The sequence below is a fragment of the Pollachius pollachius genome, assembly GCF_949987615.1.
Source record: "Pollachius pollachius genome assembly, chromosome: 12".
Lineage (NCBI taxonomy): Eukaryota > Metazoa > Chordata > Actinopteri > Gadiformes > Gadidae > Pollachius > Pollachius pollachius.
In genome coordinates this window covers 1,244,995-1,272,500 of record NC_136945.1, presented here as the reverse complement: position 1 = coordinate 1,272,500, position 27,506 = coordinate 1,244,995, and the positions used below count along the sequence as shown (strand labels likewise).

The 27,506-nt window shown below is 46.4% G+C and overlaps 1 protein-coding gene across 9 annotated transcripts in view; it reads left to right on the top strand.

The window, feature by feature from the left end:
- plekha6 (pleckstrin homology domain containing, family A member 6) overlaps positions 1-27,506 on the top strand; it is an 82,695-nt gene that overhangs the window by 3,890 nt on the left and 51,299 nt on the right. For 8 of the 9 annotated variants that reach the window (XM_079747784.1, XM_079747782.1, XM_079747778.1 and 5 more), the window contains exon 2: positions 10,387-10,514. The gene's annotated coding sequence lies outside the window, so the exon portion shown is untranslated. Of the gene's footprint in view, positions 1-5,350; positions 5,490-10,386; positions 10,515-27,506 lie in introns of those variants that run through there. The other variant, XM_079747777.1, reaches the window with a different exon arrangement.

Genomic DNA, 27,506 nt, shown 5'->3' with positions numbered 1-27,506 from the left:
TTTAGCCCCCTTCTGGCTTTTATTGGTTTATTGTTTAATTGGCTTTGAAAAGTTTGAAGCAACATTTGAACATGTGCATAACACTTCAAATATATAATCTCAAATATATAAACTCAAACACGTAAACTCAAATGTATAAACTCAAATGTATATACTCAAATATATAAGTTTAAACATGTAACTCAAATATAAATATACTCCAATGCATATATTCAAACATGTAAACTCAAATATAAAAACTCTAATGTATAAATTCTAATCTATAAACTCAAACATATAAACTATAAAGTGTGTTTACCGTTGGTTATGCAAGGTTAAACCGATACAAGCTTTACAATATTGCAGGATCGGAATATATCAATACAAGGTTGAGCCGGACAGTGTATGTCTGTGTGTGTGTCTGTCTGTCTGTCCGTGTGTGTGTGTGTGTTTCTGTGGGGGGATTTAAGCCTTTGTGTGGTATGTATGTGTGCGCTTGCATAGCTCATTATGATGAGCTATGCCTTTTGACAGTAGCCTCATTAATATGGAAGCCAATCTGTTGTGATACAGCAGGGGCTCACACATGAGGCAGGAGGCTAGCAGAGAAGCCACTCTGTGTGTGTGTGTGTGTGTGTGTGTGTGTACACGTGTGTGTGTGTGTATGTGTGTTTGTGTGCTTTGAGTAGGAGGCCATTTCTAATGACCTGAGAACATCGTGTCTATTTATAGGAGCAGTGAGACCCTGACATCATGGACCAGATGTATCCGACCCACAATTAACCGAATTTAGATCAAATGACTGACAATAACTCAATGCTAGTAAATAGTCAAGTAGCAGTGTGAAGGCTTTGTCAATGCCTTCTGTTACAGGGACACCCTCTCTGTACACCAGCCATCAACAGCTGTCCAATACTAGGGCCATGGGAGCCATTTTGGTCCTGGTTTTCTATTAATGTTTAACGGCTGACAACGTTTCAATATGCAAACACTAGAAATCGAGTTTCAGTCATAGTTGGAACAGTGGACATTAGTTCTTAGCAATGGACATTGCCAACATTTTATCCTGAATGGTAACCAGCATGTTATTCTGATTAGTAACCATCATGTTATCGTGGTAACCAGCATGTTATTCTGAGTGGTAGCCAGCATGTTATCCTGAATGGTAGCCAGCATGTTATCCTGGCTGGTAACCAGCATGTTATCCTGAATGGTAGCCAGCATGTTATCCTGGCTGGTAACTAGCATGTTATCCTGAATGGTAACAGCATGTTATCCTGAATGGTAGCCAATATGTTATCCTGAATGGTAGCCAGCATGTTATCCTGAATGGTAACAGCATGTTATCCTGAATGGTAGCCAGCATGTTATCCTGGCTGGTAACTAGCATGTTATCCTGAATGGTAACAGCATGTTATCCTGAATGGTAGCCAGCATGTTATCCTGAATGGTAACAGCATGTTATCCTGGCTGGTAACCAGCATGTTATCCTGAATGGTAACAGCATGTTATCCTGAATGGTAACCAGCATGTTATCCTGAATGGTAACAGCATGTTATCCTGAATGGTATACAGCATTAAAACAAAAGCCCAGCCTTCTAGAAAGCAGATAGCAGGCAGCAACAGAAATGAATAATCTGAATATCAAACTCAAAAATCCTCTGTGTGGGTCCAGCTTGTGCCCTGTTGGAGAGAAGTCCCTGGCCCCGCTTTTAAAACAGCTCAAGGTTCATTCTGGGTCCCCTGTGACGGCCCTTCAGTCCAGGGACAACTTGCAGAGCCCAGGTGTGGCGCTCAAACGCTGAAGCCTCTGGCTGGTTTGCTAAGACCCAGGGGCAGCTGAGCACAGTGTCTAGGTCCAGCTGTAAACCAGCACAGTGGACACACAGAATTGCAACGGGTGGATCCTTTCATTTGGGGGCACTATTGGAGGTAAAGATAGAGCCAGGGCAGTTTGTAGGGAATAACTTGTGTTGGACAAACTGGGATACAGCTACAGGAGCTACTGAATGAACGGCCCCAGTTTGGGAACACGCCTGCAACGCGAGAGAGTAAGTTAAAAATACAAGCAACTCGATTTCAAGACCTACATGTAGATACTCTTTAAAAAAGAATGAAGATGGACTGGCAAGTCAAATCTTTAGAATATGAGAATGTCTGGCACTCCAAATCCAAAGATGGAGGAAACAACATCCAGGTACAAATACACATCCATTTTTGAAAGCCCTGAGCAGGTTTAAGATATGACTAGCCATCGCTGGATATGTAGGGTGCATGAGCAATCTGCTCAACGCGGGACGATAGGAAGCTGCATGATGCTGGGATGCTGCATGGCGCTAGGAAGCTACACTAGGAGGCTGCGTGACGCTAGGGAGCTGCATGACGCCAGGAAGCTACACTAGGAAGCTGCATGACGCTTGGAAGCTACATGACGCTAGGTAGCTGCATGGCGCTATGAAGTTACACTAGGGATCTGCGTGACGCTAGGAAGATGCATCACGCTAGGAAGCTGCGTGACGCTAGGAGGCTACGCTAGGAAGCTGCGTGATGCTAGGAAGCTGCATGATGCTAGGACACTATGTGACGCTGTGTGGCTGCGTGACGCTAGGAGGCTGTGAGACGCTAGGAAGCTACGCTAGAAAGCTGCGTGACGCTAGGAAGCTACGCTAGGAAGCTGCGTGACGTTAGAAAGCTGCGTGACGCCACGCGGCTGGGCTCCAGGGTGTGAGAAGCATCGTAGCCATCCATCAAAGCCCATCCTGGCAGAGGGCCACACTACAGGCCGGGAGCTCAGCACTCTGCTGTTGTTGCTGAAGTACCAGATTATTGGTCACCACTGTGAGCGCAGTGTCTAAGGCCTTGATCCGCTTCACGGAGCACGCTGGCTGATGGGGTGACATTATGTAACAGAGGAGGGATATGACACAGACAGACACACACATATACACACACAGACACACATATAAACACAAATAAACACACACAAACATTCACACATAAAGACACACACACACACAGACACACAATATCTCAGTAATTCTAGTTGCCTTCCATCACATTCATTCTGTGTGATGCAACAGCCCATGGGAGTCCCTGGTAGAGTCCCACCACGTGTTTACTGGTCATTGGGGAGGACTGGGGAAGTCCAGAGTCCCATGACTTCCCTCAAAAGGCTACAATCCTTCTCCTGCTCACATGTGGCTGCTACTTCATACACAAGCTGGGTCGTTTCGGCTGTGGAACATGACAGTGACTTTGTGATTTTTGTGATGAGCCATGAGGTTCATTAAGAGTACATCCTATCTAACCAGCAGGACCACTAGGGACCTGGCCTGGGGGGTGATTTCGGGCAGCCATTAGGAGGACTGATGGTGGCTCATTAGGAAGGAAAACAAGCTAATGAAGCCTAACTAGATACTGGGCGAGTTCTCAAGGCCCATAAACAAACATGAACATAAACACATGTTCACTCATAGTTTAAGGTCATTGAAAATGACATCCCTGCATCAAGCAGGACTATTGACCACCCAGGAATATTGACCACCCAGGACTATTGACCATCCAGGACTATTGACCACCCAGGACTATTGACCAAGCAGGACTATTGACCACCCAGGATTATTGACCACCCAGGACTATTGACCACCCAAGACTATTGACCACCCAGGACTATTGACCACCCAGGACTATTGACCACCCAGGACTATTGACCATGCAGGACTATTAACCACGCAGGACTATTGACCAAGCTGGACTATTGACCAAGCAGGACTATTGACCATGCAGAACTATTGACCAACAGGACTATTGACCAGCCAGGACTATTGACCACCTAGGACTATTGACCACCCAGGACTATTGACCAAGCAGGACTATTGACCACCCAGGACTATTGACCACCCAGGACTATTGACCACGCAGGACTATTGACCACGCAGGACTATTGACCAAGCAGGACTATTGACCAAGCAGGACTATTGGCCATGCAGGACTATTGACCAACAGGACTATTGACCAACAGGACTATTGACCACCCAGGACTATTGACCACCCAGGACTATTGACCAAGAAGGACTATTGACCACCCAGGACTATTGACCACCCAGGACTATTGAACACCCAGGACTATTGACCAAGCAGGACTATTGACCAAGCAGGACTATTGACCACCCAGGACTATTGACCACCCAGGACTATTGACCATGCAGGACTATTGACCACGCAGGACTATTGACCAAGCAGGACTATTAACCAAAAATGACAAATGACCTATAAGGAATATTGAACAATAGGGACTGTTGACCACCCAGGACTATTGGCCAAAGAGGGCGATTGACCTTCCAGGACTATTGACAAAGCAGGACTATTGACCAAGCAGGACTTCTGAAAGTGCAACACGAGACAAAGGGCCATGTAGGTTTCAGGTATACTTAACTACAGACCACTTGTAAACCACACTAGATACAATATAAACCTTTACGATTCACAGACTAAATTGCCGTGGTCCATTTAGATTTAAACTGTTTAAAAATAGTTTGCAGATAAGTCAATAATAAAGGTACCCCTGGGGAAATCATTGAGGAAATCACTGGGATGTTATCCTCATGTTTTAAGGAAGCAATTTACGGAGGCTGCTCCATTGAAACGATGAAGTACATCAGAATATAAGAAATGCAGATGTATTTGCATCACCTTCTACATGCCTGCCTGATATGTTTCAAAACCCCCTCGGGTCGGCCTTCCTCTCACCCATTCATCTGCTGTGATTAACCCATGATGACACCACAGCCTCCCTCATTCTCGCAGAAGCCATGTCACCCTGTCACCCTTCCCTCCCTGGAGGCAGGATGCGTGGAGATGAACCACAATACGGAGAGGGTAGTTATGGTTGAAGTTAGTGGTGCACGGACACAACTCAACTAATCACTAAAACAATGAGAGAACAAAGAAGGAAACATTCCAGTGGAGGACAGGCAAGCATGACACATGTTGTATTCAATGGCAAAATGTAGTATCCATGGTACCGAAGAGGAGTGGTCGTTCGTACGCTATCAGGGACCTGAGTCCATTCAACTGTTGGCATTAGCTACAACAATAGTTGCACAAGATTTGGTTGTTGTCCCTTCCTGTCTTTTTAACTAAATTATGCAATGGTCTGCGTTACACATACCACTTAAACTCACTGTTCTAAAGGGTAATGGCAAGTGGCACAAGTGACTCCACTGGCTGAAAAATACTGTGTGTGCGTGTGTGTGTGTGTGTGTGTGTGTGTGTGTGTGTGTGTGTGTGTGTGTGTGTGTGTGCATATGGTGTCTTGTCTCGAGTCAAGACATGGAAAACCAGTTTGGTTAGAGAACTACACCTCCACACCCACATACATAGAGGCACACATACATATACACGTACATGTACACATACACATAGTCACACACTCCCACGCACAATGGCGGCAGCCAGCAGTAGACTCACTTGGATGCACTTTTAAAACCAGACACATGAAGACCTCAAAGGTAAGTTTTGCTCTGCGATTGTCAGGCAGCAGCTGCAAGGTTAAGAGAATAAGGAAGCACCAAAACTACCCATTCACTTTTCTCTCATTGCTGTTGCTCTCATATTACATGCATTGGGAAATCACATTCCTGTATTACTCTGATAGAACCTACCAAAGCTGTTATGTTTAGGTGTTTGTGTGATTGTGTGTGTGTGTGTGTGTGTGTGTGTGTGTGTGTGTGTGTATCTGTGTGTCTGTGAGTGTGTTTGCATGTTTATGAGTTTCATAGGGTATCTGTGAAACAATGTGAGGTATATTTAGTAACATTTGGTAGAGGTTATTTTTTTAGTAGCTGTTGCTGATGAGTCCTCAGAGAGACGACAGAAACAGTATAGCCTACATAGGATGGACCCTGTGGGGAACAACCACAGCTGAGCTGTATTCCAATGGCTTTGGACTAAGAGTTCAGTTATTTTGATGTTAATAACAACACACACTATGTTTTTTTTCCAACCCGACCTCCTGATGAAGGAATGATACTGGACTACAAAACGCCTAGTGCTAAGGTCAGGAGGTCAACAGTTAAGGTTCAGTTCTCAGGAGAGGGACAGCCTACTTACATATGAAGGGTAGGATTGCATTATTTGTTATCATGTGAGATCTAACGCTGAAGCCCATCAGGCTGTACACACGCCTCTGTGTCTCGGTGCAGTCGCTTGGGAGACCTCACTCGCCCTTTGTCCAACCACTCTCCCAAATACCCTTTTGAGAGTCTGTGTGTGTGTGTGTGTGTGTGTGGGTGTGTGTGTGTGTGTGTGTGAGTGTGCATTTCTGTGTGTGTATGTGTGTGTGTGTGTGTGTGTCTCTGTCTGTCTGTGTGTTTGTGTGTGGGTGTGTATATATGTTTGTTGGTGTGTGTGTGTGTGTCTGTGTGTCTGTGTGTGTGTGTGTGTCTCTCCACTAGGCAGTGCTCATCCTGTAAGGTTTACCCATCGCTCTCCCAGCAACACACCCTTCCGTGTCCTGGTGCCTCTCGTCTGTACCGCTCACACGGCTCTAAACACAACTCTTCACTTAAACACGTAGAAACACATCCTGTAGCGATGTGTTTAAAGTTGTTGACATGAACTGGTTTGTGTTGTGTATGAACTGTAGGTAGTGGTTTGTGTTATGTATGGACTAGGGCTGGGCGATATATCAATATTTGAAATGTTTCGATATTTTTCAACCAAGATATGTTTAATTTGCGTTGAAAGCACATTTAACAGCAGTTTCGAACTGCGCCTGCCGCCTGCTATACTGTAACTCTGCCTATCTCTCTTCTGCTCTGCCTCTGGCTCACACACACATTCTGCCCCGGCCTGGCCCCCCTTCCACTCACGTCAGTTTTTTAAATCCCCTACGGTGCGAAACGTTGAGTCTGCCGGTGTGGGTACCAGATTGACTCGGCTGCCAGATCGACTCGGGGTCCTGCGCTTACAGATGTCGTATCGACACTTGACGTGTCGACACAAGCCAACGGACAAAACCCGGAAGGGTTGTTTATAAACGGGGCTCAATCATGGACATAAAAAGAAGTCTCAATCCGTTTTGGTTTTGGTTTCATTGAACGCAGCCCGTTCTTTCGCACAAACAAAGCCATTGGAAACACGTCTAAAAAACTAATCCTATATTGATGAAAGCCCCCCCCCCCTAACGTTTATTAGCTCACGTTAGCCATCAATCTAAAGCCATAAATATTATCTGATCAATCTTTGTACATTAGATTATTGTTCATAGATTAGAAAACAAAAGGAGATCGTTAATACTTGGGAATAACATGGGAATGAATGAAACGCGCATGCGCATTTAAAAAACAGCGTTTACAGGAAGTGCGTCATTATTGCACATCTAGGACCCCGAGTCGATCTGGCAGCCGAGTCAATCCGGTACCCACACCGGCAAACGCGGCACCGAGGAGCTTGTATGTAAGCGGAAGACAATTGGCTCCATAGTTTGGAAATGGTTTAGGTACAAGGTGTCTGACGAATTACAGAATCAGGTATTTTGTAGTTATTGCTCCAAAACTAATGGGTCGAGTACGACCAACCTCTTCCATCACCTGCAGCAGCACCACAAGATGCAATATGAAGAGTGCTCAAAATGCGTGCAGCAACGCAAATTCTTAAACTGTCTCGACATTATTATTTTTTTTGTTCCGATAAAGGCAGTACAGCAATTGTCCCAAGAATATGTGTCGCTCCATGTCGCGATTCAATTCTGTGCTTCAGATTGATGAGGAAGTGGAAGAACCAGAGACGTCGGACGCAGTTGTTACGATTCATAATGTAGCATCCACCATTACTTCTGGTTTTCACAAGTGACCGGAGCAGAGACTGAGCAGTGCATGCTGGGAGCCCACCAGGAGGGCTCTGCAGTCCGCCCAGGAGAGCCCAGGGGGGTCGGTTCCGCTGGCCTTTAGAGAGGTTCAGAGAGCCAGGCTGGGGTCCAACGTGCTCCACCAGGAAGAAGCAGTGGATAATTTTTTATCCAAAGCGATTTCACAAGGTTCACACACACATTCCCACTCCGACGGCGGGGTCCACCAGGCAAGGCGACGGCCAGCTGGTAAGGACCAGTGAGAGTGAGGTTTCTTGCTCAGGGCCACCTGGACTCTCTAGGACAGGAAGAGCCCTCTGGTTACAAGTCAACCCAAAAACAACAAAAACAACAAAACAACAACAACTACAGAGGAACAATGAGGAGTGAGGGGGAGGCTGAATGGTCCTACTGGGCTGGGGGGTCTTGCTGCGATGATTCAGCTGCAGGTGGGGCCTTGGTCCAGACCCGGAGGTCTGAGAGACATCGGGCTACACACTGTGCTCCTGAGGGAGCTGGAGGCTCGTGGTCAGAATCAGAATGCAATGAGTCCGTCTTTACGGAGATATTCCTGAAACTCTGCCAAGGAAAATGGAGGGGAAAAGATTATTTTCGCCTGTTTGGACGGGGCCTGAATCTGCACCACTATACGCTGATAATAGGTGATGTTAGGGTAAGAGGCTAGGGGGAGGATGAGCAACGGAGGTGTGGCACGTGGCATGAATCATCACCCCCCAGACATAAACTCACCTCACACAGACACACACACACACACACACACACGCACTCACACAAACACAAACACGCACTCACACATACACACTGACACGCATACACACACTGACACGCATACACAAACGCACGCACACACAGTCGCATATTGTTGCTGCAGGACATATTGAACACCTGTATTCTGACTAATCAGGGATCACACCTATCATCAGATGTCAAAAACACACACACACAGACACACACACACACACACTGAAAAGCACCGCGGCCTGGAGCTCTGGCCTGGGGACTGGTGTTTTGGTGTTTGGCACATGACATGCAACTCTCTATAAAGTTCTATAAATTGATTGTGGTAAAATATGGGAAAGGCAGCTTAGCTTCTCCTTTCTGCTCCTTGACTCCTCCCGTTTGCTGCTCACTCTCTCTCTCTCTCTCTCTCGCTCTCTCTGTCCCCCTCTCTCTCTCTCTCTGTCCCCCTCTCTCTCTCTCTCTCTCTGTCCCCCTCTCTCTCTCTCTCTCTCTCTCGCTCTCTCTCTCTCTCTGTCCCCCTCTCTCTCTCTCTCTCTGTCCCCCTCTCTCTCTCTCTCTTTCCCTCTCTCTTTCTCTCTCTCTCTCTCTCTGTCCCTCTCTCTCTGTCCCTCTCTCTCTGTCCCCCTCTCTCTCTCTCTCTCTCTCTCTCTCTCTCTCTCTCTCTCTGTCCCTCTCTCTCTGTCCCCCTCTCTCTCTGTCCCTCTCTCTCTCTCTCTCTCTCTCTCTCTCTCTCTCTCTCTCTCTCTCTGTCCCTCTCTCTCTGTCCCCCTCTCTCTCTGTCCCTCTCTCTCTCTCTCTCTCTCTCTCTCTCTCTCTCTCTCTCTCTCTCTCTCTCTCTCTCTCTGTCCCTCTCTCTCTGTCCCCCTCGCTCTCTCTCTCTCTCTCTCTCTCTCTCTCTCTCTCTCTCTGTCCCTCTCTCTCTGTCCCTCTCTCTCTCTCTCTCTCTCTCTCTCTCTCTCTCCCTCTCTCGCGCAGCCAGAAGCAGACATGGTTTCGGGGAACGCCAGAGCAGAGGGAGACAGGGCCAGATGGAGATAGGAGCAGCATGGAGTGTGTGTGTGTTGGTCTGTGTGTGTGTGGTTGTGTGTGTGTGTGTGTGTGTGTGGGGGGGGGGGGGGGGGGGGGGGGGGGGAATCTGTGTGTGGGTCAGTTTATGTGTTGTGTGTTTGTTGAACTTTGTGTGTGTGTGTGTGTGTGTGTGTGTGTGTGTGTGTTGCTCTGTGTGTGGATGTGTTGGTCTGTGTGTGTGTTCAAGCCCTGGTTGTGTTTTTGAGCATGTGTGTTCCAAAGAGGGAGGAGCCCTACACTGAAATGAAACAGAAGAAACCAGCAAAATAAAGTCAACTCCAAAGTGGGAGGAATGTATTTTCAGGCGTGTGTCTGTTCATGCATGTTTGTGACTGTGTGTGTACATGTATGTGTCTGTGCATGTGTGCGTGTATGTCTGTGCGTGTGTGTGTGTGTGTGCATGTTTGCGTGCCTGCTTTTGTGTGTGAGTGTGAGTGCGAGTGTGTGTGTGTGTGTGTGAGTGCATGCATGCGTGTTTGTATGTGGTGTGTGTTTGTGTGCATGCATCCGCGCGTGTGTGTTTGTGGAGTGGAGCAGCAGAGGGACAAAGGTAGGGATGGCGGTATGAGAGCGGAGGGTGTGGAAGAGTGAGGGCGATTGTTTAAAAGAGCTCGGGCTGGTTTCAAATTTCCCCCTCCTTTCCACTTTCCCGCTCCTCTTGCAGACTGACTGACTCTCCCTCCCTCTCCCTCTCTCCCTCTCCCTCTGTGTCTCTCTCTCTCCTCCAGTCTGCCCCCTGCCTTCCAGCCAAGCCCCGGCACGCTGGGAGAGGAGCTAGAAGCCACTGGAAAGAGCTTCAGTGAAGGAGGGAAGAGAGAAGAGGAGAGGAGGAGAGGATACAAAGGAGTGAGAGAAGGTGAGCTAACACCTGCCTAGGAGCAGGCAGAGAACAAAGGGTTCTGTTCTGTCGGCTGCTCTGTCGCGTGTTGATCATGTTAGTGGGATGTCTTGTTGTTGCTGCCGCTCTCTGTTGAATACAGCCCGTGGACGGTGGTTAGAGGAACGTACGTGTGTGATCTGGCCATGTGACACCTGAGGTACGCTTTGGTAGGAATTATCATCACGTGATTCCTGCAGAATTTGATACTGTTTAAAATACTTCAACAGCTACGATTATGAAAAATGTCTGAAATCATTCTTTTAAAATGTGGCTATGATTTTTGGAAATGTGGAAGCAGGAATGTTTTGAAATTGAAAAAGAAAAAGGAAAAAGGAAAAAGGAATTGGTTGAGTCTCAAATAGCATCACAACTCATCTTTGCTTTAAACCACAGTGTTCGCAAAAGAGGTGTGTGTTTGTGTGCGTGTTTGCATGCTTTTGCTTTGGCAGCAATTGATTGGTAGCAGACGTGTGTGTCCGTGATTGCAGGATAATTGAAGCGATTAACTTGGTGGCTAAACCCAGCGACCACTTCGACCACGGTCAGTAAAATGTGATTCTGCTCAGATGATCTCCTTCGCTACCTGATGTGGATTGGTGAATCTGCTTCTAATCACACTTGTTGGATTGAATGAAACAACTGAGGTGCAACTAATTACTGTTGTCACTTGGGAATGAACTGGCATTATTTGCATCATAGTGGCTTCATTAGCAAGCTAAAGACTCCAGCAAATTAGATTTGATCAGCTTGGAGGAAACTCAGCTGCCTATACAATGGTTGACGTGATGCCGCTCTATGTACTTCATCAGATTTAGATCTCTTTATTGTGACTTTTAGACGTGGCTCATTAAACAACCAACACGTTAAACGGTGTAGTGCAGACGTACAGATGTGTTTCTATTGGTTGTACAGTACCAGGGATAAGGTGTTTCTGCCTCAACCCCCTTGACTTGATGTTGCTGTTGGTGTTCCAGGAGACACCAGATTAGATCCGTCCAGTCCGGGTGACATCGCTGCAGAACCGTGATGCATTATTGGCGTTTATGTGAAGCTGGCGAGAAGCGGGCCGCTGCCCCAGTACCGAGCTGTCTGCAGGCCTTGGCAGGAATGGTCAGGTTGAGCTGGGGAGAGAATCCCATTACTGACCACTCTTGTCCTCTTCACTACAGTAAATCCTGAGTGTGTGTTTGTGATTCAGAGTGTTTGTGTGATTCAGAGTGTATGTGTGTGATTCAGAGTGTGTGTGATTCAGAGAGTGTGTGTTTGATTCAGAGTGTGTGTTTCTTTGTGTGCAGGTCCCTCCTTGGCAGGCAAAACACCTCCAAAGTCCCATTCATTGAAACACAATTTACAGCATTGTTTTTATTCATTTATCTTTCGTTCTTAAAAGTCACCCGTCCAAAGTTCAATAGAATTGTTTTATTTATCGCGGGGTAGAGAAACAACGTTGACTTCCTCCTCGTGGTCCAGGATGACCGCCGTAACCATGGTAACCTTGCCTGGGGGCCACCTAAGACGAGGGGTGCTGTGAGGACAGGGTGCCCGGCAGAACCCCGGTGCCTTTAACTCCACCAGGTCTCCGTGGCCTGATGGCACGATAGCGTCAGAGCACGGTCGGCCAGGCAGACCGGGGCAATCCCAGACGGCGGAGATTGAGAGCGGGCCAGTCGGGACTTGCAGGGCGGAGGTGGTTCCGGGAAAGGGGCCGGGAAAGGGGGTGGGAGGGGGTTCCTGTTGAGGAACAGAAAGAAGGTGAGGACCCTCTGACAGATGGGACGATGGTGTTTTCCTGAAGCAAGCCTCATTCCTGACGTCTCGACCAAGGTGATGGCGTGAGACTCTGCTCTTTTGCAATCAGATCAAGTAGATGCCCGCTCATCCATCGTTTATTTTACAGACGACTTAGCTTTAGGCATCTGTGCTTCCTGATATGTGGAAACACATGAGTCAGAGGTACAGCAACAAAGGCATTGGCACCAAGTTATGTCTTGGCTGAACATGTTAAAGGACAAAACCCTGAAAAGAGAGCGGAGGAACGCTAGTTGCAGTGAGGTGAGGACAAGAGGGCGAGAGAGGAAGGGCGAGGGAATGGAGGCTTTCCAAAATGAATCAAAGAGGAATGCTAGAGCGAGTTCATGCAGAAGGTAGCGCAAGCAGCCAAGTGCAATACGCAGGAAGATGAAGGAGTACCCAGCGCTAAGATTATGGTTCATTTACTCCCCAACAGTTAGCCCATCCTTGCATCGTGGTCACTCTTTGTCTTAAAGTTAAGGGAAGGGTTTAGCTCTGTGTTCAAATCAAGAAATCACTTAAAACAGTGGTCACTATACATCACTGTACGTCTCTACAGAGCACTGTACATCACACATCACTATACATCAGCCTTCACCACTATACATAACTATGCATCACTGTACACCACTATATACAAATATACATCACTATATACCACTCTACATCACTATACACCACTACACATCACTATACTATACTATAAAGGTTCTTGTAGTTTGCACAATGAATGACAGAGTGGTGACTCCCTTTTTAATTTCACTGTATGTAAAACGTTATTTTTGCAAACATGTGACCAATAAAACTTTGAACTTTGAACTTATACACCAATATACATCACTATACATTTACATCACTATGCATCCCTACACCACTATACATCACTATACATTTACATCACTATTCATCACTATACATCACTATACATCGCTATACACCACTGTACACCACTATGCATCACAATACATCACTAAACATCACTATACATCACTGTACATCACTATATACCAATATACATAAATAAACACCACTATACATCACTACACATTTACATGTATCACTAGACACCACTATACATCACTATACACCACTATTTCACTACAATTCAGTGGCGGCTGGTGGTTTTTAAAGTGAAGAAGGAAGGACTGCGCCCTTGGTTGCCATTGGCGTGCCTGCACTCTTAGTGGCGTATGGTGGCATGAGTATGTGAGACCCAAGTTGTTTCAGGGTGTTTTGGTGAACTAAAAAATAGCAGGGAGGGATAACTTTGTGAATAAAATTGATACAAATCCACCAGTGGCAGCATTGTACTTTGAAAGCTGGTGGGCAGCATGTCTTGGACTACAAGGGCAGAAGGAAAGGATGCAAAGCCAATTAGTCAAATCAGGCCTACTCATGATTTCTAAAACAAAATAAAAAAATCTTGGCCTATTTTTGCCTTCAATGGCTGAAGCTATTGGTTGTAATTTGGCTGTTTATTATTTTTTTTACAGCTACAATTGTTTTAAGAAAAATGAAGACACAAGACCAAAAGTGATGCCATTTAAAATGCATCATGCTCTGAATCATTCACTAACATCCTTTCCACAATATCAAACAGAACGGTCAGAGTAACAAACAATTGAAAGAACAACAAGAACATTATTTCACAACTATTTAGATGACATTAGAAACATTTAGAAACATTGTTTGAGGCAAATGTGGATGTTAATGAATGTTTCAGAATGTTACCTCAGTATTTTATTTAGCGAATGCAAAGTCCTTTAGCCAAGCAGTTGCCTCTTGATCTGCTGTATGAAGGGTGACAAGTCCTCCTTTAAGTCTTTGTAGAGGGCATGCTTCAATGATGTCATGCATTGTTTGCTTGGGCTGCTGCCCCATTTGTGAAGGCTGGCCAAGCAGGGGCCATGTCCGGTCCTGAGTCTATTTAGTGTCGTCCACTGCTTCCTTGGTAGATTGATGCCAGGGATCGGTAGGGTGGGGTCTGACACCAGATGTTTATTTGGGACGTCCTTGGACTCCCATTCCTTTTTCCAAACTGATTGGATGGTGAGATCAGCTGGTGGTGGGTTCTGCCAAGTCGAGCAGTGGGTGGGTAGAAAATGTCCATGTGAATTGGTAGGTGAGGGGAGTCTTTTGGAGCATCCTTTGAGTGAGGACTACTTGGCTAGGACAGGGAGGCAGGGGAGTGGTGTTGAGCGGATTGTTCCTGTAATGGTCCTCATTGCTGAGTTCAATTGGGTGTCCACATGGTGTGTATGGGATGACCTGGACCAAACAGGGGCACAATATCCAGCTGCAGAAACCTTGAGCCAGCAAGCTTACTGAGGAGGTTGTTTCTGGACTTCACCTTAGCTGCTGTTCTTTCGAGGTGTTCTTTGAAGGATAGGGTCCTGTCAAGGGTCACTCCGAGGTAGGTTGGAGTGGGGGCATACTTCAGTTTGGTCCTGCTCAGATAGATGTTGGGTTCTCTTGTGGCTTCTGCGTTATGGAGGTGGAACACACTGGAGACCGTTTCCTCTGGGCTTGGTTTTAGGCGCCAGGTTTTGCAGTACTCGTGCAGTTTAGCGAGGTCTTCATTGAGCACTGCTTCAGATGTACCAACATCTGGTGCAAGGAAGGTCAAACAGATGTCATCTGCATAGATGTATTTGCGGGATTTGGTGGTGGGTAGGTCATTTGTGTAGAGGTTGAACAGGATTGGGGCTGGGACTGACCCTTGCGGGAGCCCATTCTTCTGCCTTCTCCATGCACTCTTGTTCTGTCCAAGGTGAACTCTGAACCTGCGGTTGGAGAGCAGAGATTGGATAATTTCTGATGCCCAGGCAGGGAGTGCTTTGGTGAGTTTTAGGAGGAGGCCTTTGTGCCACGCAGTGTCATATGCTGCGGTGAGGACAAGGAAGTCTGCCCCGGTCTTCAGTTTTTTCTCGAAGCCGTTTTCAATGTGGGTTGTTAAGGCCAGTACTTGTTCTCCTGTGCTGCAGTCCTTGTGGAAGCCTGCCTGATCCACACAGAGAATCTCTTCTACTCCTGGAGATATACGTTACGTAGTATAAGGCGTTCTTGTGGAACGCAGAGTAGAGAGATTTGGCGGTAGCTTGCTGGTAGTTTTTTGTCTTTGCTTTGTTTTGGTATAGCAATGACTTTTGCTGTCCGCCATATCCCAAATGGGATATTTTTAAAGTGATTTCAGAATAACGTCGTGTGTAGCTCCACGTTTTCGCCACCATTTCAGACGGCTTGGTAACCCAACGGAGGAGTGTCTAAAAATATGCAGGCTCAGCGCGTTTATTTTGAGACCTTGCCCAACTTTTGGCGGTGGAAATGCCAATATAAGCGAACCGAGCCGCACTTTACCGCAACGAACAATAGCGCACTGCCTGGTGGAAACGAGGCATACGACTGAGCGGGTTTGTTGGTTCTCGTAGCATAGACTTGAGGGGATAACCCCTCCCTTCCGGCTTGTCCACAGCCAGGTCTCCTGATTATTGGTTCATAGCACAGCCAGGGCTCCTTCTTATTGGTTCGTAGCGCAGCCAGGATTCCAGCCTATTCGTGAATAGACGTTGGCGCGATCCAGATTCCTTAGCTAGTTACACCAACTCAGAGGAGGACTTTCCTCCTCTCTCCCATTGAACCCCATGTTATTCACCAACCACCAACACTTACGGGGAAATTAATAGGAGTCAACGGAGGCTGAGGGAGGAACGTCCTCCCTGAAATAATTGTCAATAGGCGATAGGGGGTGCTAATGTCCCTTTACCCAGTGAAACAAACTTTACATATACAAAGGCATTAAAGTGGTCATATTTAAGGACATTCATTCATTACAGTAGTCTGGGCTATCTACATTTTTTAATCTCAACAATGTTAAGGTTGATCTTGCCCCCTCTTCTCAATGGAGAAGCCTCCACTGCTACAATATCCCATGGTAACGCGTGTCCTGTGGGGATGATGTCTCTCTCTACAAAATCAACTAGCCAACCAACATAAACTCGCTTACAGGGAGAGAGCATTTGGGTCAGCAGACTCCTGCGTACGCACACTGGCATCAATGTTTGCTTTCGTTCATAAAAGGACAAAGTGTCAACATAGTCCTTTTGCCAACAATGGGGTGGGGACTTTCTCAGAATAGGAATGCAATCCTAATGTGAACCTTATTTCCCTGCCTACTAGATTCTCAATGTCCAAAAGTAACGGTAATGGGGGATCACATCGATATCTCCCCTATAATGTTCCTTTCTGTTCTATGTTAATGCTATATATGTTATGTTTGTGGCCATTGCCATTGTTATCCATTTGCCATCATTTTTCCCGATCAGACAATCATACAGTAAAACATGTCATACAGTAATACATGTCATACAGTTACACATGTCATACAGTAATACATGGCATACATGTCATACATGTCATATAGTCATACAGGTATACATGTCTTACAGTGTAGATGAGCCATCGGACCCCCTGATTCACTCCCCAGAAAGCAGTAAGCTATCATGGCTGTGAGCAAACAATGTATGTTCACGACCAAATAATGGCTAACTCTCTCACACAGACGCACACACATGTGCATGCATTCACATGCATTATTCAATGTATTAATTAATAAATATGAATAAAAAGGTTTTACCTTATCTTATGTTATTCTCACACAACAGAACCCTGACCAAAGAAATACATTAGTCCTTACTGACTGAATTAGAAGGTTTGAAGGCTAAGTGTTGGTCTTGGACAGAATCTGTGTGCAGAAACAGGGCAGGAAAACATATAGTAGTAGTAGTAGTAGTAGTAGCACTAGTAGTAGTAGTGGTAGAAGTAGTAGCAGTAGTAGTAGAAGAAGTGAAAGTGGAAGTAGCAGTAGTAGCAGTAGCAGTAGTAGCAGTAGCAGTAGTAGCAGTAGTAGTAGTAACAGTAGTAGCAGTAGTAATAGTAACAGTAGTAGTAACAGTAGTAGTAGTAACAGTAGTAGTAGTAGCAGTAGTAGCAGTAGTAGCAGTAGTAGTAGTAACAGTAGTAGCAGTAGCAGTAGTAGCAGTAGTAGTAGTAACAGTAGTAGTAACAGTAGTAGTAGTAACAGTAGTAGTAGTAGCAGTAGTAGCAGTAGTAGCAGTAGTAGTAGTAACAGTAGTAGCAGTAGCAGTAGTAGCAGTAGTAATAGTAACAGTAGTAGTAACAGTAGTAGTAGTAACAGTAGAAGTAGTAGCAGTAGTAGCAGTAGTAGCAGTAGTAGCAGTAGCAGTAGTAGTAGTAGCAGTAGCAGTAGTAACAGTAGTAGCAGTAGCAGTAGTAGCAGTAGTAATAGTAACAGTAGTAGTAACAGTAGTAGTAGTAGCAGTAGTAGTAGTAACAGTAGTAGTAGTAGTAGCAGTAGCAGTAGTAGCAGTAGCAGTAGTAACAGTAGTAGCAGTAGCAGTAGTAGCAGTAGTAGTAGTAACAGTAGTAGCAGTAGCAGTAGTAGCAGTAGTAATAGTAACAGTAGTAGTAACAGTAGTAGTAGTAACAGTAGTAGTAGTAGCAGTAGTAGCAGTAGTAGCAGTAGCAGTAGTAGCAGTAGTAATAGTAACAGGTTTGGCATGAACAACACACGCAAACACACCAAGTAACACACACACACACACACACACACACACACACACACACACATAATGAGGGTGTTTGTATGACAAGAATGGACAAATGGTCCACAGTGTTACATAATATCCAGTAGCCAATCAACGCTGGACCACACGTACCCTGTGACATAGTGTCTGTATCTGTATCTATGTGTGTGTGTGTGTGTGTGGTAGTGGGTGTGTTTTTGTGTGTGTATGTGTGTGTGTTTCCGGTGAAGGGAAGAAAGATAACAAATGAATGACTGAGGGCAAACTGAAGGAGGGAGCTGTGGAAGCGTGGTGCGGAGGCTGGCATCCAGAGGGACAGAAAGAGAGGTCTCTCTCAATCCAGGGTTTAAATCCAACCAGCTGTGCCATTTCCAATGCATTCCACATGTGTGCGACTGCCCCCCATTCTACCCTCCACCAGCCCCACCCCCACAATCCTCTCTCTCTTCTGGTGAAAAAGGCAAAAAGGGGAAAGAAAATAACTCCTGAAAAGGACTGATGGTTGGAGCCTATGCCTCCATGTTAGAGTTTCTCCTGGCCCCAGCCCCTGGTCCCAGATAAGGCCAGGGGGGGCGGTCTACAATTAGACACTGAGGGGGGAACGGCTCTCACAAAGAATAGGAAACATTCATTTTCAAAGAACTGTTTGAGTTGTCGATTGGTGAAACCCAGCCAGCCCCTAGCCTCCTCTTGGCCCGGAGAGCTCTCTGCCTCCATGACGTCCTGCAGTGCTACTGTTGAACTCTGCTAGGAGTTTCTCTTCTGCCGCATCCACTACCCCTGCTTTTCATTCTGCTAGCGCCATCGTTGCTGTAGTGTAGCCAATGTTTGAATTGTACATCACTATACATTGTACAATTGTTGTGTTTGTTCAAGCAGAACAACTAAGTCATGCCAAGTTGCCAATCGGTTGGCTGATTGGCTGATCAGCTATTTCATCATGTGACCTGCATCATGTAAGCATGATCCTATCAGGTTCCTCACTGATGGAACATAACCCTTTTCTCATAAGCATGGCATTACATCGATAAATCAGTGCCTCAGATGTCTGTCAACATCTGTTTGTGTCTATTGATTTTCTATGCATTGCTATAAAGTGCAGTGCAGTCTACTATATTGATTTTTATACATTATTAGTCCGAAGCCCAAAGCACAAGGCCATGTTGTGACAGACGCAAAATATAACTGTTTTCCCATCCGAAGGAGAGTTGAGAGCTATTATGAACTCCTTAGTTTGAAAGAGGATCTGTGGGGTTGTGTGCAAGCATACTCCATGCATCCTCTGCCCTGCGCAGAGTGTCTTCTGTAACATTACATCAGCTCCCAGCGATCTGTCCACGATGTTTACTCTCAGCGGCCCACTAGTCAACAGAGGTCTACTGCCAGGGAAGCTAGGACACCGCAGAGCACAGCGGAGGCCAAAGGCATTCCTCGCAGAAACAGAACGGATTGCAGCTTGTATTAAGGAGTGGTATTAGAAATAGATTTGTCAACACCCAAGGAGGTTTGGCAAGGTAACAGCAGCAGTAGTAACAACTCATCTCAACCTGAGTATTTAAAGCATAGACACACAAACACAACATGGACACACACACGGAGAACATGGACACACACAGAGAGAACATGGACACACAGAGAGAGAACATGGAAACACACACACACACACACACACACACAACATGGACACACACACACAATATTGACACACACAGACAACATGGACACACAGAGAGAATATGGACGCACACAGAACATGGACACAGACAGACAGAGAACATGGGCACACACACAAGCAACATGGATGCACACACAGAGAACATTGACACACACAGAGAGAACATGGACACACACAGAGAGAACTTGGACACACACAAAGAGAACATGGACACACACACAGACAACATGGACACACATAGAACATGGACAAACACACACAGAACATGGACACACTCAGAGAGAACATGGACACACACAGAACATGTGACAATGGGATGCTGTTACTGTTGGGGTCATCACAGTGTTTAGAAGACCTTTATCGTGTGATCTACTCAACAGTATGAATTGTAATGTGTTCTATTGCAGGGAGACATTTGAAATGTGTACGTAATATTGCAAATGACTGAGGTACAAATAGTGTACCTCAGTCTAACTTCTCTTCCTCATACCTGACTCTGGCTTTCAACCGAATGAGTATGCCCCGCTTTCTTTTGGCAACAGTAGCCCAGGGGTTTAGGCAAGTCGATTTGATTCCCAGCTCACCTTACTGTGAGTGTGGAGTTTTCCCTGAGCAAGGTGTCTGACCCTGACCCTGCCGTGGTGTGTATGAGTATGAATGTATGTATGAATTTGTCTATGAATGTGGGTATGGATGTGTGTAGGTGTGTGTGGATGTGTGGATAAATGGTTCTATAAATGTTTCTGTGATATGTGTATGGATGTGTGTAGGTATGTGTGGATGTGTGCATGAATGGTTATTTAAATGTGTGTGTGAATGTATGTATGATGGTGTGTGTGGATTTGTGGATGAATGTGTGTATTAAAGTTTGTTTGGATGAATGGTTGTAAGAATGTGTGTATGTAATGGTGAACGTGAGGCACTAATTGGAAAGCGCTCTGAGAGGCCTCAGGTTAGAAAAGGACTGTACATCAGGGGTGGGCAATAATTTGTCATTGGTGGCCACATAAGAAATTCCAAAATGCTATCAGGGCCGAGGAAATTCTGTAATTTCTTCTGAGATTGGACTATAGAACATATATATTTAATTTTTTTGGAACCGCGAATTCCAAAATGTGTTTACTTTGTCAAAATGTCACTCTGATGACAAAGGTATACACACATGAATACACTTTCAGATCAGCAGCAACACACTAGTCTACTTTATATAAATCACTGCAGTCTTCCATATTTACTGTTTATATATATACGCCATATATACAGTTCCACAGAAGGCTTGTTTTCACAACAACCAAAAAATCAAGTACTCAATACTGTACATTGCAGTACGATACTTTACAGTGCAGAAAATTCAGTTTAAGCTAAAAAAAAAAAAAAAAAAAAACTAAAAATACATTAAAAAAAATACAACTTTTCTGTATGTAAACACAGAAAAATACAGCAATTGTGCGTGGGTGAGCTTATGGATCCTCGCCTTGTGTGCCGAATCCATCCACGGATTGGCTGTCGGATTGGATGTCTCTGCAGGCCTGTTCCATTGCCTGCAGAAGAGGCATGCGGGCATGTGGTTGGCGGTCATATACCCGCCATCTTCAAGCCGAAAACCTTCTATAGGGTTTAGAAATGGCGAGTAAAGGGGCAAGTATACGACTTCAAATTGTTTATGGTTGGTGTACCCGTTCCGGACCAAAACAGCCCAAAGGAAACAAACATTATCCCAGACAACAACAAACCTGGGCTGCTCTGATCTGTCCTATTCAGCTGCATCATGAAGTGCATCTAGAAATGTGAGGATATGTTGGATATTGTGGTGACCTATTTTTGCATGATGGTGCAGTTACCCTCGAAGGCTTATGGAGGCACACAATGACGTGCACAATTACGCTTTGGCCTTTTTTTAGCTGACTGATAGGTGTTCAGTTTTGTAAGGAAGTGTTTTCAGGTGTGTATGTAAGTATTTTCAATTTCCCAATGTGTTTTGTATTTTGAATAGATGTGTTTTCCCAATGGTACGCTGAGATGTTGTTTTTGAACTAAGTGTCTTATGTATGAAATAGTACGTAGTGTGCAGGAGCAAATGTGTTGCAGAAAGGAGCAAGTGTGTTGCACAATTGCAACTAAAGTGCAAAGCAGCGCTTTTGTTTAAGTAATGGTTACATGTGTTTAAGGTATAGTAACAAAGTTGTGTTACTTTGGTCTAAGCATGTGGCTATAGTGTTCAAGCAATTGAAAAAAACTATTATAAAATAAATAAATATGGAATTTTTAGTTATTTCAATTTTTTGGCTCTTGTTTTATCCATGTTAAAAGGAATGCAGCCCAAGCATTGGTTTTCCTAGTTAGTCAAATAGAAGAGAGAGGTTTTTCTCAATCAATTGTGAATCAAAAAATGAAGATCAAATCGACTAGGACCAGATTCTAATCGTAAAGTGTGGTAGGCATTATGCACGTTAATCCTTATTCCTATATAATCCCTTTCTATAATCCACGTCTGCCAGTTAGCTTCTCATCCATCCCCAGGCTGAGTATCTCAGTGCCTTGTTTCAGGATTAGCTTCAAACCTGTCAGATTCGCGGCCTTGGGATTACTTACCAGCACCCGGTGACTTGGAAAGGGCTCATGAACTTGCTTACCATAATTTGGAACTTCTTCGATCACATCCTATGATATGCATGGCCTGGCCTTCCGGCCAATCAGAAGTGATGAATCCTGTCATCACGATGATAGCCAAGAGGCGACATGGAGAACTGCTCCATTACTCTTTTCTTCAGCCAGCCTGAGGTCATGAGCCTGGGTGAATGAACCATATAATCTTTTTTAATAATCCAGTAATAGTCTCAGAAATGGTGATTAAATATAATTGCAAAACAGGAAAAACATTTCTACAACGTAAATATATTATGGCAGGCAAGTCATAATAATAGTAAGCAGAAAAACAACACACAACATATTGTTGGAAGAGCCACGATATAGCTCGCCAGGGAATCTTTCAAGAGTCAATTTAAAGAGCAGTTCACAATTTCTGCTGTTATCTTATCACAGTCGGCTTGTTTAACTACAAGAGTGACAAACCCCAGCTGTGGTTGACATGAATATCATGCCAATTAGTAAACAAGCCAGTTTCCTCCGACCATGAGTCCTCTCAGTCCACATCCTGCCTGCGGTCTGAACCCCCTTGGTACCATCATTCAGAGCACCACTAATACATTTGACTACTCAGGCTAATTGTTGCCTTGATAACCCTGATTACATTTCTGTCAATACGTTTTAGGTGCTGTGGGTAAGATTCAAGAAGTACTGTTTGAGTACCTATCTAACCTGTTAGAAACAGGCATCTGTCAGCTATTAGTGTGTGAAATAAGTTGACTTGGCCCGCCTCTATGGGAAACTTTAGGATTTAGACCACTCACGGCTCACCAATGACCAATCAGGGCATCTCTTCCCTGATTGGTTCGGGGAATCCATCTTCCCTGTCAATCACAGGTGTGTGAACTTGCAGTTGTCAATGGTAGAGAGCGTGAGGAGGGCGCAGAGAGGGAGTGATGCTCCTTGGTTCCTGAGTTAGCTCATCCTTGCTTGTTTGGAGTTTGTTTCCTCAAGGAGAAGATGTTTTAGGAAGCAAACTTCTGCCTCGGTCTTAGCCTGCCTTTGAGGGATTTGACTTCATGCTTGCACATGTCTTCTATTTGTAACCATAATGAGGACATTGACCCATGAGACGCTGTTCCTTAGTGAATCCTGTGGTCGTTCTCGTCTAGAAAGTTGGCTGGATACAGAAAACGCCCCCCCCCCCCCCCCGATAACAAACGGCTAGAGGTCAAGTCTGCAGAGTCTCTCCCTGTCTCAAACTCGAGGCTCAAGAGGCTGTTGACGCTGTCCTGGAGGGACTAATGAAGCACACACTGGAAGCACAGGGAAGTTATCAGGCATGGAAACAGGAACAGATCATTCCTTAGCATCCTAATGCTGTTCTTACACCGCACAGATCATAACCCTTGTAGGCCTCTTCTCATGGCCTGCATGCTTCATTGAACAAATGGACACATGTAAGGGCATTGGGTAGATCCACAAACCCATGCCAATGCAGGGAGCGAGGGGTGTGTTGTTCTGGCCCCGCCCCCGTAGGCCTGCAGCCGTCCATCAGAGGGGTGTGTTGTTGTGACCCCGCCCCCGTAGGCCTGCAGCCGTCCATCAGAGGGGTGTGTTGTTCTGGCCCCGCCCCCCTGGGCCTGCAGCCGTCCATCAGAGGGGTGTGTTGTTCTGGCCCCGCCCCCGTAGGCCTGCAGCCGTCCATCAGAGGGGTGTGTTGTTCTGGCCCCGCCCCCGTAGGCCTGCAGCCGTCCATCAGAGGGGTGTGTTGTTCTGGCCCCGCCCCCGTAGGCCTGCAGCCGTCCATCAGAGGGGTGTGTCGTTCTGGCCCCGCCCCCGTAGGCCTGCAGCCGTCCATCAGAGGGGTGTGTTGTTCTGGCCCCGCCCCCGTAGGCCTGCAGCCGTCCATCAGAGGGGTGTGTTGTTCTGGCCCCGCCCCCGTAGGCCTGCAGCCGTCCATCAGAGGGGTGTGTTGTTCTGGCCCCGCCCCCGTAGGCCTGCAGCCGTCCATCAGAGGGGTGTGTTGTTCTGGCCCCGCCCCCCTGGGCCTGCAGCCGTCCATCAGAGGGGTGTGTTGTTCTGGCCCCGCCCCCGTAGGCCTGCAGCCGTCCATCAGAGCGGCCTCCTGCCCAGCCCTGTCAGCAGTGCGTCTGATGAAGAGCCATCGACCGCTTTGGGTTAGCCCCTCCCCTTGGGGGGGGGGGGAGGCCTCTGCAGGGCGGAGGAATCAATAAGAAGGAGGTGTGGAGGGTGGTGTAAATCAGGCAGCAGCCTGCTGCACTATCCCCCCCCCCCACACCCCACTGGTTTAGAGAAGGAGGCAGGGAGAGGTGGGGGGCACATCATTATAAGATAAATAAACATCAGATAAGTAACTGTCTAGTTCGATAAGTTCATGCCAATAGGACTTCTAAGTTGAGTTTGTAAGATACTACAGCACAGCTAGAGCAGTTGTGAGGTGGTGTCATATCACCTACACACACGCTGCAGTGACACACACACACACACACACACACACACACACACACACACACACACCCACACACACACACACAGACAGATCTACATACACATACACATACACACACACAAATACACGCACGCATTAGTCATATCCTGCAAAACAAAAGCTGTATTATGTCCCATTCTAACTTCTTGACTGGGAATATATATCAAATGACATGAGAGTGATGGAAGATATGATCTGAAGGTTTTTCATGGAAGGACAGTTCCGGACACACGCAGTAAACCGTTTGTTCCTAGCTCTCTATGATGGCTACCCAGCTGCAGGGTGGGGCGAGGGACGTGATGGGAGAGGATTAATATTGAAAATCAGGTGTTTGTGTTGAAGAAGGCTAGGAAGGGCTCAGAGAGGAGCATCAGGCGAGATCATCATCAGCAAGCCTTAATGTTGAAGGATTTCCACTAATATGTTTCTGATAATAATGTAGGAGACTCCCTAGGGCCACAGGACTGAGATTATAAATTTGGAAAAGGAAGCTGACTGCACGGCCTAATGACATCCATCGATACGATACTCATTAGCAGCCTGTTCTTCAGAGGATGGTTATGAGGAACATCCCCACGGTTCACTCTCAGTCGAGTGGTCTTTAATGCTCATTCAACATGGAACCATCTCTATGTTGAACGTTATATTTCTTTCATACATTACGAGATTATGTCAAACTACTGAAATGAAAATACTATTATTTATAAAATACTCGTTTTAAAATCAGATCATTGCAGTCGTCTATGTTGCGTTTAGTAAGACCTTTGCACAACTTGGAAGAAGAGTATGCATACAAAACGGCATTCATGTTAAGATGCTACAGTGAAAGCAGAGAGGATCTCTGCTGACGTGACATCATGCTCATGGACGTCCACACGCACTAAACCGTCCCTGAGCTATTAGCCTGTCACCGTCCTCTCGACTCCATGAGGCCCCTCTGATGACCCTGATACATCTGATACCTACCTTCAGTGGGGTCTACAGAGACCGCATGGTGGGCCCCGTGGCGGGACCCTGAGGGGACCGCACCCATGTCCTAGGGTCACCCTGAATCCGTTCTGAATAGGGGGGTGTGTGTGTGTGTGTTTGTGTTTGTAGCAAGAGACAACTGGTGTGACAGCAGCGTCCTTCCCCAGAGAGTGGTCATAGAGAGAGAGGGAGGGCGAGAGCGAGGAGGGAGGAAGGGCGAGAGAGAGGAGGGAGGAAGAGCGAGAGAGGAGGGAGGAAGAGCGAGAGAGAGGAGGGAGGAAGGGCGAGAGAGGGGAGAAGGAAGTCAAATAAACAAGCTGAACATGGCATTTCTCTGCGACAAGGGAGCCTGTAAGGGTATCTCAGAGCGAGAGAGAGAAAGAGAGGGGGGGAGAAAGAGAGAGAGAGTGACAGAAAGCCCAGGCCGAGTGTGAATACAGTGGAGAAGGCGAAGAGGAGGGAAGAGGGAGTGCTCATGTTTTATGGTTCACGAGAAGTGTAAAAGGGGTGAGAATGAGAGGTGAGGTGGTGGAGTAGAAGGGCGAGAGAGAGAGAGAGAGAGAGAGACGGGCCACAGCATGGCATTCTCAAGGAGAGAGAAGAGGACAGCATTTCCTATTTCAGACAGCTACATCAGCATTAAAAGCAGATCTCTTCTAGACCTCAGCTGCAGCTACCGCTCTCTCTTTCTCCTTAAAGAAACCTCTGAATAGTGGCCATACTCTCTGCTGCTGCTCTGTCTGCCCGGAGCGTATGACCAGCCCGGTGGAAGATGCTGAAGTTCCGCGTGGACAGAAGGGTGAGGTAGGTGGAGGAGAGAGAGAGAGAGAGAGAGAGAGAGAGAGAGAGAGAGAGAGAGAGAGAGAGAGAGAGAGAGAGAGAGGGACCGTAAACTATGTTAGGCACATAAAGATGTGGTAGCAGCATGCTGGGGGAAGCTTGGAGGTCAGGGAGGACTGCATTGCAGTGTTGCCGGGAGCACTGCTTTGACACTGTTTAGGGCGTCCATCTGCGTGCCTGTGTGTGTGGCTGCGTGCGTGACTTGAGGATGGAGAGCGGGAGAGAGAAAGAGAGAGGGGGGAGAGAGAGAGAGAGAGAGAGAGGGGGGAGAGAGAGAGAGAGAGAGAGAGAGGGGGGGAGAGAGAGAGAGAGAGAGAGAGATAGGGGGAGAGAGAGAGAGAGAGAGAGATAGGGGGAGAGAGAGAGAGAGAGGGGAGAGAGAGAGAGAGAGAGAGAGAGAGAGATAGAGAGGGACAGAGAGAGTATTCCTGATGGTAGATGGTTTGTGCGTGAGGTATCCTGTATGTGTAACTATGAGTTGAGTTGCTACTGTCTGAATGTATAGTTGATAACAGAAGCCCCAACCCGGTGTGACTGGGGAGGGGCTGTACTCTCTTCCAATGGCAGAGCAGCTCCCTACTTTCCAATTCACTGTTGTTGTGGCTCCTCCTGCGCTGGTTTGCAGTGAGGTACAGTGACGACACACACACACATGCAGACTGGTTGAAGCAATGTACAACTGGACCTGATGCCCTCACACACACACTCTCTATCAGACACATACAAACACACACACGCACGCATAAGCAGACATACACACACTCTATCTCTCGATCACACACACACACACACACACACACACACACACACACATAAGCAGACACACCCACACACTCTACCTCTCGATCCCACACACACACACACCCACACACACACACGCATACACACACACACACACATACAAACACACGCATACACACACACACACACACACACACACATATAGGCAGATACACATACACACTCTCTATCTCTCTATCAAACACACACTC